The following is a 20,232-nucleotide window of genomic DNA, read 5'->3' as shown; positions in this document are numbered from 1 at the left end:
GTTTCCCAGCGACCCGCTCCTGTATCTCCGCATCTCATATACGCAAATCACGTGCTTGACCTGCTGCTTGATTCAATTACTTAGGGGTGTTACCTAAACTTCTGGGTGTCCATTTTTGTTTGGTTGGTGGGGGTTCCAGCATGCGGACCCCCACTAATGATATTGTTTAACCCAATTCAACGGGCCCAATTATAATTGATAATTGATACAACCCCTTTAACCCCTTAAGGACGCAGGGTTTTTCGGCTCATTTCTCGCTCTCCAACTTCAAAAATCCATAACTTTTTCGTTTTTACGTGTACAGACCTGTGTGAGGGCTTATTTTGTGTGTAACAAATTTTACTTTCCCGTAATGTTATTTATTTTAACATGCCGTGTACCGCGAAGCTGAAAAAAAATTCCAAATGTGGAAAAATTGAAAAAAAAACGCACGTGCGTCACAGTTTTTACGACTTTCACTCCTCGCTCCAAATAACACGCCTACTTTATTCTTTGGTTCGGTGCGATCGCGGTGATACCAAATTTATACAGGTTTTATTGTGTTTTAATACTTTTTCAAAAATTAAACGAATGTGTACAAAAAAGAAAAAAAATTTTTTGCCATCTTCTGACGCTAATAACTTTTTCATACTTTGGTGCACGGAGATGTGTGAGGGGTCATTTTTTGCGAAATGAGGCGACGTTTTCATTGCTACCATTTTGAGGTCTGTGCGACATTTTGATCATTTTTTATTTCATTTTTTATGTTATGTAAAAAGGTGTAAAAGTCGCATTTCGGACGTTTGGGCGCCATTTCCCGTCTCGGAGGTCACCGCCGCCCGTAACCGTTTTTACATTTTGATAGATCGGGCATTTTGGGACGCGGCGATACCTAATATGTTTGTGATTTTTACTGTTTATTATGTTTTATATCCGTTCTAGGGAAAGGGGGGTGATTTGAACTTTTAATATTTTATTAATTTTTTTAAACTTTTTTTTTCTTTTTTTTTTCACTATCTTTTAGACCATCTAGGGTACATTAACCCTAGATGGTCAGATCGCTGCTACCATATACTGCAATACTTCTGTATTGCAATATATGGCATTTTTGCAGCACATTCATTACAATGAGCCACTGGCTCATTGTAACGAATCTTCAGCTGCCAGATAGCCTCGTGTCAAAAGAAGACCCGAGGCTACCATGGCAACCGATCGCCCGCCGTCTTTTAAATGCCGCCGGCGACTTTGCCAGCGGCAACGGGGGGGTTTATAGCCGCGATCGGTGCTAGCACCGACCGCGGTTATTAGCGGTGGGGCTTTTATGCATTATGCAAAAACCCCCACCTTTGTATGAAGAGGACTCAGCCCGTGAGCCCCCTTCATACATCCCATATACCTCTGCGCCGTAGAGCTACGGCGCAGAGCGTTAAGGGGTTAAAGGAAACCTACCATTTGATTGGATGCATTATGAAGCAAACATACCTTGAGAATGCTGTAGCTACACTGATGCAGGATCATATCTTGGTTAATCCCTGAGCTGAGTGGTTTTGCTGAAAAAGCAATTATAACATTCAGGACCTTGGGAAAGCTGAGTCAGGATAGATGCCTAGATAACCCCATTACACTGAGCTTGTAATTACAAATGGAGGTTAGTCGAGACATGACTAATCAACCCGGAGCTGGATCACTCATACACAGCAGCTGGGGGATGGTGCAGCAATTGATTATTTTACCTTCAGGCACAACTCAGGGATTACATCATCCTCTCCTGAAGTGAATAACTCTAACGTGCTAGGAGAAGCACTGAACCAGCCATAGAAGTGACAGAGCTTAATGTTATATCTGTTTTTTTCAGCAAAACCACTCAGCTCAGGGATTAACCAAGATATGATCCTGCATCAGTGTAGCTACACCATTCTCAAGGTATGTCTGCTTCATACTGCATCAAATCAAATGGTAGGTTTCCTTTAAAGGATGCTCTAGAAAACTGTCATGTCCAAAAAGATGTCAGTATAGATAAGGCCATGACCTTCACTGTCCCCATTGCCAAATACTGTAAATTTTGGGAAATTAGTGCCTTGTGTTATACTGTAGTTGGTAACATGAAAGTCAAGAAACGGATTCATACCTTTCCTTAAAGGAAACCTACCATGAGGAATCTACTATCATAAATAGATGTAATGGTAGATTCCTCCTGCTGCCTCTGCCCTAATCTGTAATTTAATAATCCTGGAACCTAACTTATTAAAAACTTTATTTTAGTAACTGCAGAGGCTACTGGGGTGGGGTGTAACCTTAGCTCCCAGTGCCCAACTAGGCTAGTACATGCCCCCTAAAATAAACATTTTAACAAGTTTAGTTATATTCCAGGATTATTCAATTACAGGATAGGGCAGAGGCAGGAATCTACCATCAGATCAACTTCTGATTTCTCATGGTAGGTTTCCATAAAATGTTGATTCAGGGAACTGTTGGCTTCTTGTTCTACCAATGAGCATCTGCCACTGCTTTGTGTGACAGAGGCCGGGAGATGTGATGTGATTATGTCATTGTTTCAATATAAGGAGGAAGCTACAGAAAAGGGGGCATTTTATTTGGGGCCAATAGAAATATGTTGGTCAAAGATACATGATACAGTGTTGGGACACTGTAACGGGGATCTAATATTTTTTGCTACAGCAGTGGGTGGATCAGGGTCAGGACTCACAAAAGTATTGACCTATTGTCCCTATTTCATCTTCCCAAAAGTTGGAAGGTATGGATAGTGACCTTTCAGAAGTTTTGATTAGTGGGGGTCCAAGCACGGAGCCCCCAACTTATTGATCTGGCCATTGTCTGGCCCTTTGTTTTGTCTTGAGTATCTGAGTACAGTGATACGCTGAGAACCATCATTTTTGACTCATCCCATGAACCTTCAGATTGGGCAAAACTGGAAGTACTAGAGCGATGCAGGAACTGGGGTAAGTATGTTATATTTTTTATCCTGACCCCTAGAGGGTTTTCCATGAAAATACTTTCAATGGGGCCAAACTTGCTCACTTTTCCACTAACACGTTGAGCTGAGATCCTCCTCCGGCTCCTCAGATCATCTTTGTACACTGGATATAGAAGTCCCTGCGGACTTTCCAAAGTCTACCGGCTGCAGAGAGGGATAAAGTCCGGTCAGAAAGAGCTGCATCAGAAAAGCTCTGGTTTCTTTTAATAGGATTCTTTTCCGTTGATAAATATAGAAGTGTTTTCGTGCACTTTGTCTGCCCCCCCTCCCCTATTGCTTTAGTAAGAGGAGCCCTTCGTTGGAAAAGCCAAGTCAATGGTTTTCTCGACATGACAGAACCTTGTGTTTATTTGACTTACGAGGAAAATTGGTCGGGCGCTTTCATTTCAGGAGAGGACGGACTCTTACACTAATATTTTTCTTTGCAGTGTCCGATCTCACTAAAGCCTTTCCATTTCCACAAGCAGAATTTTTGGAATTTGGTATTTAGGATGTAATCCGCAAGTATTCTTCCCCTTCCTGCACCGTGTTTGGAGAGTATAGTATGTTGCTCCACTCTTCACATCGAAACGGCTTCATTCCAAAACTGAAACCACTGGTTCCTTTTAAGGTCTTTGCCTTGAGGAGAATCTACAGCCCACATTTATGGAATAGTATTTTAGGTGTATTTTATATAATTTTATCTATTTTGGAGTCAATTTTATGAAATGATTTATATAGTGTAAGATATCAGCATCGATAGAGGTGATGTCTAATGCACAATGCAAAATCGTGGAGGGCAGTGATTGGTTGTTGTTGTCATGAGCAGCAGGGACTGGCCCACCAGAGCATCAGCGGATCCTTCGGTGGGTCCCAGCTTTAATTTAGTAGTGGATCCCAGAGATTCAGCACAAGAAAACTTAATTTGGAGGCAATTAGGAAGATCTATTTCATAATTGATGATAAAGAACCATTTTATCATGTGGGCCCTAGTGGATTTATCACGTTTTTACATTTTATTTATATTGAACCTCCTGCCATTAGTTACTAGAAGGGGTTGGCCACTTTTTAATAAATGTCTTCCGTTAGACAGGTCTCTGCATGTGTATGTACCTGTGTCTTTGCCGGCTTTGAGAGCTTCAGCCTTTCCCTGTTCCCACCATGCTGCCCCCTGCATATATACACAGCTTCCTGTCTCACTGCTATACGCCATCCTCTTGGCGTCATCCATTGTGTCTTTCTTTACTCTGTCCATCCTGAATAACAGAGACAGGAAGAGGAGAGGGGAACTGGATAAGTCATAATCTCTTGCTACAGCTTATTCCATTCATCAGAGCTCAGACATATAAAGAAAGAATCACAGAGAGTCTGCACACAGCAAACAAGTAAGTAGCAGGACTGCTGAAGCACCTGATGAACATTCAGGGATTATCCACAAGGTAGAAAAGGCACATGGGAAATTATGTAAAAGAGTGGCCAACCCCTTTGAGTTCTTGGGGGTTGGGACCCCTGGAGAAAGCACGGGACTGCAAGTCCCTGTTATCTGACCCATAGCAAATCAAGTTAGGAAGAGGCCACCTTGTAAGCTGTTTCATAAGTCCCATAGTTGTATGGGAGCTTGTTTTTACTGAAAAAGTAATATTTGTAATATTTAAATTGGGAGAAAAAAAATTCTACTGCCATCTTTTTGTGTTTTACCAATAAAATAGTATTTTTCTAATTGAACAAAGACAGAAATGGAGTCAGGGGAGGCAGCTATATCCTCAGATGGACAGAGACCCAGGGGTGACATACAGCTCCGCTGGTTATTGGGAACGCTGGAGGAGGTGAGTATAAGTGGTTTATGGTATCTTACTCAGGTTCCATCCTCTTTTTCTGATCCACATTGTGAGCTTTTTTATCCTCCTCTGACCCCTGATTATGACCCTGGTCTGCCCTGACCATAGCTGGTAACTGGTCTTTCAGTGTTGACCACCTGCCCTGACCTTGACCTGTCTATGGTGTTTAGCTTCACTACTGTCCTGTCACCAGTTCAGGGACTTCTCCGAGAAGGAGAAACCATGTGACCCTGTCGTAGCCAAGTCCAGATTCCCTGTCCATATTCCTGACTATAACCCTAAACCAAACCTAACCCCATATCTGTTACAGTTCTTCATTCTACATTTTGGAGCAGTAAACGATGTAAAAGGCAACCATGAAAATGTGCGCACCCTTTAAGTGTCACTTCCCTATTAAAATAAAATCCTGTAATAACACATTTTATGCGTCATGTAAACGGACCCCGTCACTTGGATTTCCCTGTGATATGGAGACGTGATGATCTGCAGATAAGATGTTTCCAGCGGCGGAGCCTGGATGGTCCTATCTGTACAATACATCAGCATATGCTTAGAATTACTCTAGGATTTCATAGCAGTCAGATGAGGGAGATCATTCCCATGTTTTCCAGGACGTAGACGTCTGACAGGCTGGAAGGGAAACCATTGTGCCTCTGCGTGAGCCTTTTACTCTAATGACATCTCAATCCGCACTTTCTTCTCTGACCTGTCACTTACTCCTTGACGGGGAGAATAATCTGAGTAATAGCCGGCAAGAATCTGCTAATGTGACGTCCGATTACTTACCGACCCGCTTTGATCAGCCCCTGGTACTAATGTACAACCAGTCACATCTATCACTGACAATTACATGGATGCGGAGGATGGGAGTCGTCCTCATTAATGACGGGGGCCCTAACAAGGGCAGCGCCGTGGGGCCCATGAGGATAAATATGTAGCTCCAATCCCCAGACATGAACTGATGTGTGAGAGGAGGCTGAACACCATGTAAGGCAGTGATGGCGAACCTATGGCACGGGTGCCAGAGGTGGCACTCAGAGCCATTTCTGTGGGCACTCAGGCCATCACCCCAGGACAGAGTTCCCCAAATAGGACCAAATCCACCAAATCTTCCTGCAGTCCCATGCAACTTAAGAGATGCTGCTCTCAGCGCTATTTTAAAATGAGACTTTATTGGCTGTTTGGAACTGCAAGAAAAGTGAAAAGGTGTTGACAGAACTGCAATACCTTTTGAGGTCCTCATTCTGGACCCACCATTCCTCCTCGAGAGATAGACCCTGGAGAGAAGCTACAACAAGAGTCTGAATTTGCCCTCCTTCTTTCAATTGTATTGATGGCCTCAGGTGCTGATACGATTGAAAGATGTGGAAGAACAGGTAGCAATAAGTTACTGCTTAAAATGCCATGTTGGCACTTCACGGTAAATACGTGGATTTTGTTTGTAGTTTGGGCACTTTGTCTCCAAAAGGTTCGCCATCACTGATGTAAGGGATCACTGGTCATAACCCAGACTGCCACTAGATGGCGATAAGTGATAATTAAAAAGTTAATTAAAAGTAGACTAATTATCTAAAAAACATGAAGGGGTCATTTATCTCCCCCTTCTATGAGCTCTTTTTTGCACCTTTTGTGAGTCTATTTTTTGCACCTCATTTGGCTCTTTATCAAATGCAGATTTTTTTAGAGACTTATTAGGCGGAAATTTCATATCAATGGGGGTCATTTACTAAGGGCCCGATTCGCGTTTTCCCGACGTGTTACCCGAATATTTCCGATTTGTGCCGATTTCCCCTGAATTGCCCCGGGATTTTGGCGCACGCGATCGTATTGCTGGCATGCAAGCGATGGAAATCGGGGGGCGTGGTCGAACGAAAACCCGACGGATTCGGAAAAAAACGCCGCATTAAAAAAAAAAATTGGTCGCACGCGCCATACTTACATGCACCAGGAAGAGATCAGTGAACTCCCACGCAACTCGGCGGACCTCGGCGCAGCAGCGACACCTGGTGGACATCGGGCGCAGGACCTTCATGAATCGCCGGAAGACCCGAACGCTCGTCGGAGAAGCCGCCGCTGGAACGCGAATGGACCGGGTAAGTAAATGTGCCCCAATGTCTTTCCTTCGCATGGTCAGAACTGGGGTGTTTTTGCACAATTATTTGCGCCCTTTTAGGGGAAAATCATTGTTGAATCAGGCGCAAAAATCTCAAAGCAGGAGAAAGACAAAGACAAATTAGGCGCAAACCAGTAAACTGCTACACGGCGAACTGCTGGAAAAAGGCGCCAAAAATGTGCAATTAACCCAATGCACTCAAAAGCTCACTGAAATACAACCAAAAAAGGCGCATCAGATTTATAAATCTGCCCCATAGAGTTAATGGGGCACATTTACTTACCCTGTCCTACAGAGTTCACAAAAGTGCGTTGTCTGATGATAATGCACTGTGCCGCCCGATATCCTGCATGTGTCGCTTCCCCACTCAGGTCCGCAGGAGTTCTCCTTCTTCTATCTATTTTAGTGTTTTTTCCTTATTGGTACTTGTCCCCAGCTAATTTCCACGCCTGGTCAGGGGCAGCCATTTGCAACTTTTACATCTGGATTGAGGTGATAACTCAGGAAACACTGCAGGAAACTAGACAATGGTGAACTTTGAAAGGTTTTAGGCGCAAAAATAGTCGCAAATGAAATGAAAAGAATGGAAAAAAGGTAAGCCAAAAGTGTGCCCCACTATGTCAGATAAGGCGCAGACACTCAAAACTTCTAAGTACCGGACGTTTGCTTGCACCCAAAAAGTCACAAATTAGAGAAAAATTTTATAACTGCAAAAGAAATTGCACAAAAAAAGGGCTAAAAAATTGAGATCAATGTCCCCCTAGATGTATATACTAGATATATACTATATACACTCTAGATGTAGTATACTATATATATATACACACTATACATACTAGATGTAGTATACTATATATATATATATACACACTATGTGCATTCTAGATGTAGTATACTATATATATACACTATATACATACTAGATGTAGTATACTATATATATATATACACTATATACATACTAGATGTAGTATATTATATCTATACACTATATACATACTAGATGTAGTATACTATATATATACACTATATACATACTAGATGTAGTATACTATATATATACACACTATATACATACTAGATGTAGTATACTATATATATACACTATATACATACTAGATGTAGTATATTATATATATACACTATATACATACTAGATGTAGTATATTATATATATACACTATATACATACTAGATGTAGTATACTATATATATATATGTATATATATACACACACTATACATACTAGATGTAGTATACTATATATATACACTATATACATACTAGATGTAGTATATTATATATATACACTATATACATACTAGATGTAGTATACTCTCTATATATATACACTATATACATACTAGATGTAGTATACTATATATATACACTATATACATACTAGATGTAGTATACTATATATATACACACACTATACATACTAGATGTAGTATATTATATATATACAGGCGGTCCCCTACTTAAGGACACCCGACTTACAGACAACCCATAGTTAAAGACAGACCCCTCTGACCTTTGGTGAAGCTTTCTGGATGCTTTACTATAGTCCCAGACTGCAATAATCAGCTGTAAGGTGTCTGTAATGAAGCTTTATTGATAATCCTTGGTCCCATTACAGCAAAAAATGTTTAAACTCCAATTGTCACTGGGGCCAAAATTTTTTTTGTCTGGATCTACAATTATAAAATATACAGTTTCGACTTACATACAAATTCAACTTAAGAACAAACCTCCAGACCCTATCTTGTACGTAACCCGGGGACTGCCTGTACACTATATACATACTAGATGTAGTATATTATATATATACACTATATACATACTAGATGTAGTATACTCTATATATACACACTATACATACTAGATGTAGTATATTATATATATACACTATATACATACTAGATGTAGTATACTAGATATATACTATATACTGTACATACCTACTGAATACATATGGCAAATAGTACACACATAATAGTATATACTGTACATTCCTTCACTACATGCATACAGTATATACACACTTACTATATACATGCTACATAGCTATAAACTTTTAGATAGAGGCAGATCTACGTAAACTTATGTTTGCGGTGCCCTAATAATAATAATTCTTTATTTATATAGCACATACAGATTACGCAGCGCTGCACAGAGTTTGCCAAATCACTCCCTGTCCCCAATGGGGCTCACAATCTAATCAACCTACCGGTATGTTTTTGGAGTGTGGGAGGAAACAGGAGGTCCCGGGGGAAACCCACACAAACACGGAGAGAACATACAAACTCTTTACAGATGTTGAACTGGATGGGATTTGAACCCAGGACCCCAGCGCTGCAAGGCTGTAGTGCTAACCACCAAGTACAGATGATCTGCGTGGTGCTGCCCCTCAGACATGTTATCTATATTTTTAGACTTTACATGTAAGATCGGTCAGTTCAGCCCCCTGTGCCAGGCATCAATTCACCATTCAGAACCTGCAATGACGCAGAGTGTCCACTGCCCACTGCGCGGCGCTGTCTACCTTCCAGGATACAGGGAGTCTGCCTCTACTCATAAAGGGAACATTGTATTTGCAGAATTCCTTTATATTCGGCAGCAGATGTTTTCCTGGAACGTGGTCTCGCTGCGAGTTGTCGTAAGGTCCTCTGGATGAACCAGATTGTTTTCCTATTGCTGAACGAGCTATTTTTTATTTAGTTCTGTAATTTGCTCCGCGCCTCTCATGCTCCTCGTCTCCTGAGAAATCTCAGCTATTTCTTCCAGTCATTTTCTGATTGCCAGGAGGAGACTGAGCCCAGGACGGACGCAGGGAGAGCGCCCTCTGCAGGACACACAGAGGTACTGCAGCAGCACAGGCTGTAATACACATGTATCAGACTTGTACAGGCAGTCCCCGGGTTACGTACAGGATAGGTTCTGTAGGTTTGTTCTTAAGTTGAATTTGTATGTAAGTCGGAACTGTATATTTTAAAATTGTAACTTCAGACAAAATTTTTTGGTCTCTGTGACAATTGGATTTTAAAAATGTTGGGTTGTCATCAGAACCAGGATTAACACTAAAGCTTCATTACAGACACCTGTGATAACTGTTACAGCTGATTATTGTAGCCTAGGACTAAAGTACAGTAAATTACAAATATCCAGAGGTCTGTTTGTAACTAGGGGTCGTCTGTAAGTCGGGTGTTCTTAAGTAGGGGACCGCCAGTATTCCTATTTTATTACATTTTGTGGTTTTTGTACTGAGGCCTGGGAGCATTTAGCTGAACACTCATTTTGGTGCTTTAAAACTTAGAACAGTTTTTAAGTATATTTGGGACCCTGGTTCTGAAACTGACCCCCGTTTCCCCCTATCAGCAATACTTTTGGAGATCTGGCATTGCCACCATGCAAAGTATATTCTGCTCAAGTTAGTGGTCACTCAATATTGTACCAAAGAAATTTTGGAAATGAATGTCATGTTTTGTGGCTGTAGAATTAGAGATGTTCCATCAGGTCCCTAGAACTTCTTTTCTGTGATTTCCTTTGATGAGATTTTCTAGGACAGTGGTAGCGAACCCATGGCACGGGTGCCAGAGGCGGCACTCAGAGCCCTTTCTGTGGGCACCCGGGCCATTGCCCCAGCACACCAGACAGGACTCAAAGAATCTTCCTGCAGTTCCAAGCAACTTACTGTAAAAGATGCGGCTTTCAGTCATATATTAAAGTGATACTTACTTTGCTACTTGGGACTCTAGGAAGGGGGAGAATGTGTAGACAGGGCCAAATTATCTTTGGAGGACCCTCTGCTGGCCCCACGATTCTCTGTGTACAGAGGGACACTGGAAAAACAGCTAAAATGATGCAAATTTTCCATCTTGTCCTCAGGAGGCCAATATGATTGAACCTTGTTGTGGAACAGGGAGCAATAAGTTACTGCTTTATTTTTTGGTTGGCACCTCGCAATAAATAAGGGGGGGGTTTGGGTTGCAGTTTGGGCACTCGGCCGCTAAAAGGTTCGCCATCACTGCTCTAGGACATCCGCACTGAATGCTCCAACTGTAATCAGCTATCATCATATGTGTGTCCCATCGTACAAGGTACCGCACTTCCATTGTACTTATTTCTTGATGGAAACGCTCATCATCTCATAAACTAGAACTTCTAGAGAGACACGGAAGGATTTTTTGGAATAAGCAGCTCAATTATTCCTAGAATTTTTATTTGTTCCCCAGTGGAAAAGATATGTGGATACGTGTGAATACGGGGGGTACGGCAGCAATTCATAACGCAATTCATGCAGTTTGGCGGCGACAACCGCAGATGAATGCACTGGTGCATTATCGTAGTGAAACAGCACCTTCTTTTTCGCCAAATGTGCCCGTGTCTCCTTCAATTTTTTGTCGAAGCGGTCCGATAACTCACTATAGTATTGTCCAGTGATCGTTCTTCCTTTTTCTAAAAAAATCCATGAGGATGACGCCGTTGGCATCCCAAAAAAATCGGCGCCATGACCTTTCCGGCTGATGGGACTGTCTGCGCCTTCTTTGGAGCAGATTCACCTGGAGAAATCCATTGTTTTGATTGTTGCTTAGTTTCTGGTGTGTAACGATGGATCCAGGTTTCATCAACGGTGACAACTCGACGCAAAAACTCCTACTGATCTCGCTTAAATTGCTCCAAACACTGCTTCGAAGTTAACAGCCGCATCCGCTTGTTGTGCACCGTGAACAATCGCGGCACCCATCGGGCCGACAATTTTTTCATTGACAACTTATCATGAAAACACCTACGACCTCTGCTACTTTGTTCGTCGATCAGCGAGTATCATGTCTTGCTGGGCGTCCTGGTCGCTCCTCATCAAAAACGGATACTTCTGCCACTGTAGTGGCCAAGCTAGTATGGCGAAGCTTGCCTAGGCTGGCAAACATTGCACCCTCCTTCTTAGGAGTCAGTTCCACTGTGCTGACTTGGACTTTCCTTTAGATGGATAGGTATATGCATAGATACATGGATGGATGAGATATGAGATAGATAGATATGAAATAGATATGAGATATATAGATATGAGATATATAGATATGAGATAGATAGATAGATAGATAGATAGATAGATAGATATGAGATAGATAGATAGATAGATAGATAGATAGATAGATAGATAGATAGATAGATATGAGATAGATAGATAGATAGATAGATAGATAGATAGATAGATAGATAGATAGATTCTGGCTTTGAAAGGAATTTCTGTTCTTCATTACAGTCTCTGACCTCTCTCCTTCATCAATTCTCCATCCCGGAAAAGTAAAAATCCTTCATTCATATTAAGCCTTATCCATCATATATGGTAATGGCTTATGAAAGGTTTGGTTTATATTATGTTATTATTATAATCAAGATTTCCAGGATTACTTAAGGGGGCAGGGTAAGGAGAGGGAGAGTCAGATCCAAAATGTATGTATTCCCTATGCCAAATGGAGGAGGGGTCCTGGACTCCATCACAGCTCCTTCCACGCTAATGAATTCACATCACGGACGATGACAGAAATTCTGCAGGAACTTGGTCGCTCACCAGATCCTAAACTTCAGCCTTCCATAGGGAAAAACACAGAGCGTGGATGTCAGCAATCTGCTGGAAACTGAAGCTTTTGTCCTGAAGTTTTCTTACTCTTTGGTGTTGGATCAGAGGTAATTCTGAATAAATGTATGGATCCATGATATGGAAGGAAGACAAGAAGATCGGAAGCAATAAATCTATCAAGATCTGTGATGATTGTTATTAAGTTTATGTTATGGTTTGTATTGTTACAATATAACAAATTATATATGAATTGCACAACACACTAGAGAGATTGGACCAAGATGCCTGAGGAAGTGATTCTCAGGGTTCACCCTCCTTCTATTCAGACAGAACTAATAATAATAATACTTTATTTCTATAGCGCACACAGATTACGCAGCGCTGCACAAAGCTTCCCAAATCACTCCCTGTCCCCAATGGGAGTCACAATCTAATCAGCCTACCAGTATGTTTTGGAGTGTGGGATGAAACCGGAGGACCCGGAGGAAACCCACGCAAACACGGAGAGAACATATAAGCTCCAAGGCATGTGGATATCAATTTTTAAATGGGTTTTTCTAGATAACAAAATTGATTAATATCAGATTGGTGGGGTCCAACATTCAGCACCCCCACCAATCAGCCGTTCTCAGTAACTAATGCGCCAAACATTAAACTGGAAACAGCGCCGCTCTCTCTACAGTGGTCACACCAGGTAATTAGAGGTGAGCTTCCTTTTATGTGAACAGGAGCTAAGCTGCAGTTACTTAGTTCAGCCACTACACAGAGAAAGGCGCTGGATGTCGGGTCACCACCAATCTGACAGTAATGATTAAGCCCTAAGATGGGTCATCAATTGTTTTATAGTCACAAGACCCCTTTTATTACATTGTGATCATTGTACACATTGGATTTATCAATATGATCAGAAAGGCTATTTGAGATCTGCCTAATAAGAAGTGAAAGAAGTAAAGTGGCCACCAAAGGGATTGTCTGGAGGTTAAAAAAACATGGCTGCTTTATTCCAAAACTGGGGTCACCCCTCACATTGGTCTTTTCAGGTATTGCAGCTCAGTTGCATGCGTATGCATTTTTAGGGGAAATTACTTGTGATTAACGCTAATCCTAATGAGAAAATTTGCATAAAATAAATGAAATTAGAATAAAAATTAAAATCTGTGTTTTGGAGAACTAAGACGGGGTTACCGTAATTACCTATTTCCAAAACAATTTGAGCAATCTGGGCTTGGACCAATTCAAATTGAGCCTGATCCGAATATTTCTTCCAAAGTTTCAACAAATCAAATCATTGATGGTTCATTCATCTGTATATTTGACACTTTATAGGGAACCTGTCACCTCATTTTTCACAAATACAACTAGTGACAAGTCCCCATAGTGCTAATATCAACCCTTTTTTTAGCTAAAAATTGTTTTCCTCACATCCCCAGAAAATCAACTGGCATCAGAAGGGGTGGATCCTGCTCGGCCGAGTCCAGCGCCTTCTCCCCATGCCCCGTGCCTCCTTCTTACCATTCAGCAATTCATGTCATGTGACCAGGGTGTTGTCATCTCACTAACATACGCAAAATCTACCCCATATATGTATCTGAACTCCTACTCCTCCCCATGCCTAAAGGAGGCTGCTGTGATTTCATGTGATCAGATACATACATGGGGTAGATTTTGAAAATGTTAGTGGTTAAAAGACCTTAGGTGGCATGAGATCACCCTGGTCACATGACATTAAGTGCTGAATGATAAGAAGGAGGCATGGGGCTTGGTTTGGAGCCGCTGGACTTGGCTGAGCAGGACACGCCCCCTCTGATAACAAAGTTCATTTTATGGGGATGCAAGGAAAATTTTTTTAGCTAAAAGAAGGGAGGTATTTAGTTAATGGGGAACCTGTCACTATCTGTATTTGTGAAACATGTGGTGACAGGTTCCCTATAAGGGATTTTTTACCACTTATGACATTCATCGTCCACACAAGACCCCCAGAAATCCTAAGAAAGGAGTCCATGGATGTAGAGGGGCGATGCACGTGTGCAGCTTCATCACTTCTATGGCGTGTAAAGGACAGGGTGCACCCCAGCCCTTTATTCCGGAGCTTTGCGGCCCCCCATTTTCCCTCTGTGTATTATACCGGAGCCCATAGCTATTCCTGTAGAAGATCCTCCTTCTGCTTTTCGTTATCCGGCTAATCACCTCCATCACCACAAATAACCTCAGATAAATGAGCTTTTGCTTGGAAGCGGCCCCCGTCCTCTGCGCTCACCCCCTGAGGCCTTTTCTTTCTCCAATGTAGTTTATTTTAGACATAAAATAAGCAAATGAAACCCTGCGCATGTTAATGCTCCTAATTATGGACATTCTCTCCAAATACAACACGCTGATGAATCGCTTTCATTTCAAGTTTCCACTCGAAGATATGAAATTGATGAATGAGCCAAGAACGAGGAAAAAGTTGTGCTCCCAATCTCAGGTGAAAATCGCCAATTTAACCATTTGTGGTATTAAAGGGATTGTCCAGTCAGTATTCCCATCCTGAATGGTCCTTTACTTGATCTCTACTTTCTTGTCAATCTACCATCACAATCCATCCTCATAAACCCGGGACACTTACCCATAGATCCAGGCGGATAACTGTGGTATCTTCTTATATCTGTTATCCATGGCCTCCTTCCTCCTCCAACCCCCCACTGCTAACTAGAGGAACAAGGGCACCACACCCACCATGGATAGCTTTCTAAATTTCAGCTTCATCCGGGAGGAGACTAAAAAACCCAAACCAACCAACTGAGATTTTTTTTAGTGGAGTTGAAACTGACCACCATGTCCAGCAGTAGTGGATTATAATATAGGTGGTCTGTGCAGTAGCCCAAGGACCCAAGCCTTCTGGGGGGCCCATGTCCACCCAAACCCATGAAAACCTTGTACATCTGTTTCTGCTTTCAATGCACATGTACTCAAGAGCCATTTCAGAACTTTCGAAGGTCCACTATCTGCAGAAAGAAAGCAGCGGAAGGAACTCATCCTCCATTGCCCAAGAAGCTGATTCTAGTACCAAATGTACGAGGTAAATCCAGACTTTAGGAGCTATAATATTCATACTGCCCAGGGCCTATGGCAGTCTTAGTCCACCCCTGCTCTCCATCCAAACCATTCACCACCAACTCCACAATTCTGCTGCCATGATACCGCGCAAACATCACAAGTAACTGAATAAAAGAATGGCGGCTTCAACCTAAAATGAAGATCGCTTGGACTCTTCCACACTACCCCTCCACCTGTTATCTTTCCCCAAGCCAATATCCCCCTTCCCTAGATATCTACCTCTAGGTTCTCTCTTGAAGACCTCCCTTAAAGCCACCCTCTAGGTATGGCCTCTCCTTTTGTCGAACTGTATACAAACTTGTGCTGTTTTTAGGTCACTTGCTTGTCCCAACACATGATTGTGTTACCTAACAAGTGACCCCTAAATACAGACCGGACTTGGATGATCCCTGTGCAGTCCATATTTTCACACTGAGTTGCAAATATGGGCAGGAACAGGACCTGCTATGAGTTTTATAAACCCTCCACAAAATGAACACAATGAAAAACACCTTTATGTGCATGGGTCCATTGAACGGGTGAAAACAATGTTCAGGCATATGTTACCTTATGGCAAGCAGAGATTTTCTAAACCGTAGGGAATTTCTATTTGTTAGGAATATTGGCATTACTAGGGCAGGGATGTAGAAGCATGAATTACGGGGAGGGCTTCCGGAGCGTGCACCCCAGGGCCCCCACCACTTTATCATAAGGGGGCCCCCACCAGCTTTGAGCTGAATTTCTCTGGAAGTGATGTGCAGCAACATTGTCTCCACACTGTGATTTACTGACTGTAAGAGAGAACTCCCCGGACTCAATATAATTCTGCCTGCAGTGCTGTGTACCACTGTCTGGGCTACATTCAGTGGGACCCCCAAGTTGCATTCTTGAACCTTTATCTGGCCCTGATAGCTGTTCAGTTTTTCCAGGAAGAATAACAAGGGGATGACGCAATGCAAAACACTAGGGAAAATACGTTTTTGCTATAGTGGACATGTCGTGAGATGTGAGGCGACTAGAGATGAGCGAGCACTAAAATGCTCGGGTGCTCGTTATTCGAGACGAACTTTTCCAGATGCTCGAGTGCTCGTCTCGAATAACGAGCCCCATTGAAGTCAATGGGAGACTCGAGCATTTTTCAAAGGGACCATGGCTCTGCAATAAAATGTGTTACTTAATTGAAAAAGAATGTCTTCTGATAAGTTATCAGATGTATGCAAACATCTGCAATCTATTCTTCACTGTTCCGCGCATATATTATCCCCCGACAAGTTAGCAGATGTGAAGAACAGTGAAGAATAGAATAAAAACAGTGAACACAGGATCATTTAAGTGAAAAGCGCAGTGAAAAACACAGTGAAGAATAGATTACAGATGTTCGGCACATCTGCTTACTTGTCGGGAGATACGCTGTCCCGGGATCCGCTCCTCTTCTTCCACTGAAGTCTCCCCGATCTCTCTGCCCTTCCCGATTTCTCTGCCCTTCTCTATGTCTCTGTCCTGTTCCCCGATCTCCCTGTGCTACTCCCCGATGTCTCTGCCCTCCTCGATGTCTCTGTCCTGTTCCCTGATTTCTCTGTCTTCCTCCCCGATGTCTCTGTGCTGCTCCCCGATTTCTCTGTGCTGCTCCCCGATGTCTCTGTGCTGCTCCCTGATTTCTCTGTGCTGCTCCCCGATGTCTCTGTGCTGCTCCCCGATTTCTCTGTGCTGCTCCCCGATGTCTCTGTGCTGCTCCCCGATGTCTCTGTCCTGCTCCCCGGTGTCTCTTTCCTGTTCCCCGATGTCTCTGTCCTGTTCCCTGATGTCTCTGTCCTGCTCACCGTGTTCTGCAATGTGTTCTTCACACATATATATTGTTCTTCACATACTATTTTGTTCGCGCCATTTCGCGCATATCTTCCGACAAGTGCCAAACATCTGTAATCTATTCTTCACTGTGTTTTTCACTGTGTTTTTCACTGTGTTTTTCACTTAAATCATCCTGTGTTCACTGTGTTCACTGTTTTTATTCTATTCTTCATTGTTCTTCACTGTGTTTTTTTTATTAAATACTCGATCTCGAGCAGGGGAAATACCCGTACGAGCAACGAGACGTTTCGAGTACCTTAATTATCGAACGAGCATCAAGCTCGGACGAGTATACTCGCTCATCTCTAGAGGCGACCTCTTTGGAAGTAAATTCAGGTCATTTTCTCTTGTTACCCGCTCATGATACATAGTGCGTTATGTCCATTGCAGAGGATGTCATGGATTTCAATGTTTTTTGTACATTTATACCTCATCCAGGAGCTTCTCAGTTGTTGTAGTCATCATCACATCATCGCGAGGCAGCGGAGGATCCATCAGAGGAGAGGCTCGCTGGCAGACTCCACGTCTCGGTAATATAAGCCCTTCTGATAAATCTGCGATGACTGAAGATGGACCATTAATATTAAACAGCAATTTCCTGCGCTGAGTGACCCTCGCCGGAGCCAGGCAGGGATTCCTATGGAATAACACAGCCGAGGGCTTGAATAACATGATACTAGAGGAACCAGAGGATACAACACAATGGCCACCGGACGCTGCTCCCCTCACCTGTTCTCAATGGACCACAGCAAAACACAACAGAGTTTAAAGGAAACCTCTCATCAGGGATCTTTAGGGGCCCCTAATGGTAAAGCAAAAGGTAAATTTTCCAAAATCGGAAAATAAAACTATTACTAATAACTTTTCAACAAGCTTTTCATTAATTGAAAGTGCAGGTGACTGCAAGAAACTTTGGGGCACATTTACTTACCCGTCCTGTCACAATCCCCGAGGTGAGTTGGCCGACGAGGATTCGGAGCTGCCACGATTCACTAAGATCGTGCGCCCCATATCATGCATGTGTCGCTTCCCCACTCAGGTCCGCCGGAGTTCACCTTCTTCTTCCTGGTGCATGTAAGTGCATGGCATTTGTATCGCATGAAAGTCGGTGCGATTGCGCCAAAATCCGATCGCATGCGCCAAAAACCCCAGTTAAATGCGGCGCAAAGAGGAAAAAGTCGGAAAACCCAACAAAAATGTGGTCCGCGGAGCCTTAGTAAGTAACAATTTTGGCAGGGGAAAGCGCTTTTTTCCAATTACTTTGGCTGTTATGGCTCTTCCTTTGGCTCCCTCCTGCCTGATGAAACGGACTTTCACATTGAAATTTTTACTGAATTCCGTCTTGTTAGCAATATAGACAGAATCTCAATGAACTTTCAGATTACATAGAAGCTCTGAAATCTCTGCTGAAATTGTTCTTGCTAACAATGGAAAGAAGCTCACGGAGGTGTCAGATTATATAGAAGTCTATGGCGAGGGGAGGGGGATTAGAGCAGCTAGATCTCCTCCCACCAGCACAGAGAGATCTCCAAACTACAGGTAGAAACTGCAGAGATGAGAAGTGGTCACAAAGTGATTAGAAATAGTGTAACTACTCCTTTACACACTGGACTACTGATTTCTGCAAAGCTTCTCAAAATTTTTAGATACAATTAAAGGAAACCACTGCCAGAATATCGTCCAGCAGCATAACATACACTCACCGGCCACTTTATTAGGTACACCTGTCCAACTGCTCGTTAACACTTAATTTCTAATCAGCCAATCACATGGCGGCAACTCAGTGCATTTCGGCATGTAGACATGGTCAAGACAATCTCCTGCAGTTCAAACCGAGCATCAGTATGGGGAAGAAAGGTGATTTGATGCTTTTGAACGTGGCATGGATGTTGGTGCCAGAAGGGCTGGTCTGAGTATTTCAGAAACTGCTGATCTACTGGGATTTTCACGCACAACCATCTCTAGGGTTTACAGAGAATGGTCCGAAAAAGAAAAAACATCCAGTGAGCGGCAGTTCTGTGGGCGGAAATGTCTTGTTGATGCCTGAGGTCAGAGGAGAATGGGCAGACTGGTTCGAGCTGATAGAAAGGCAACAGTGACTCAAATCGCAAGGTACAACCAAGGTAGGCAGAAGAGCATCTCTGAACGCACAGTACGTAGAACTTTGAGGCAGATGGGCTACAGCAGCAGAAGACCACACCGGGTGCCACTCCTTTCAGCTAAGAACAGGAAACTGAGGCTACAATTTGCACAAGCTCATCGAAATTGGACAGTAGAAGATTGGAAAAACGTTGCCTGGTCTGATGAGTCTTGATTTCTGCTGCGACATTCGGATGGTAGGGTCAGAATTTGGCGTCAACAACATGAAAGCATGGATCCATCCTGCCTTGTATCAACGGTTCAGGCTGGTGGTGGTGGTGTCATGGTGTGGGGAATATTTTCTTGGCACTCTTTGGACCCCTTGGAACCAATTGAGCATCGTTGCAACGCCACAGCCTACCTGAGTATTGTTGCTGACCGTGTCCATCCCTTTATGACCACAATGTACCCTGTAACATCTGATGGCTACTTTCAGCAGGATAATGCGCCATGTCATAAAGCTGGAATCATCTCAGACTGGTTTCTTGAACATGACAATGAGGTCACTGGACACAAATGGCCTCCACAGTCACCAGATCTCAATCCAATAGAGCATCTTTGGGATGTGGTGGAACGGGAGATTCGCATCATGGATGTGCAGCCGACAAATCTGCGGCAACTGTGTGATGCCATCATGTCAATATGGACCAAAATCTCTGAGGAGCTTCCAGCACCTTGTTGT

This window comes from Engystomops pustulosus, chromosome 3 (genome assembly GCF_040894005.1).
Source record: "Engystomops pustulosus chromosome 3, aEngPut4.maternal, whole genome shotgun sequence".
NCBI classification, from domain to species: domain Eukaryota; kingdom Metazoa; phylum Chordata; class Amphibia; order Anura; family Leptodactylidae; genus Engystomops; species Engystomops pustulosus.
Note: the sequence above shows the minus strand (reverse complement) of the source record.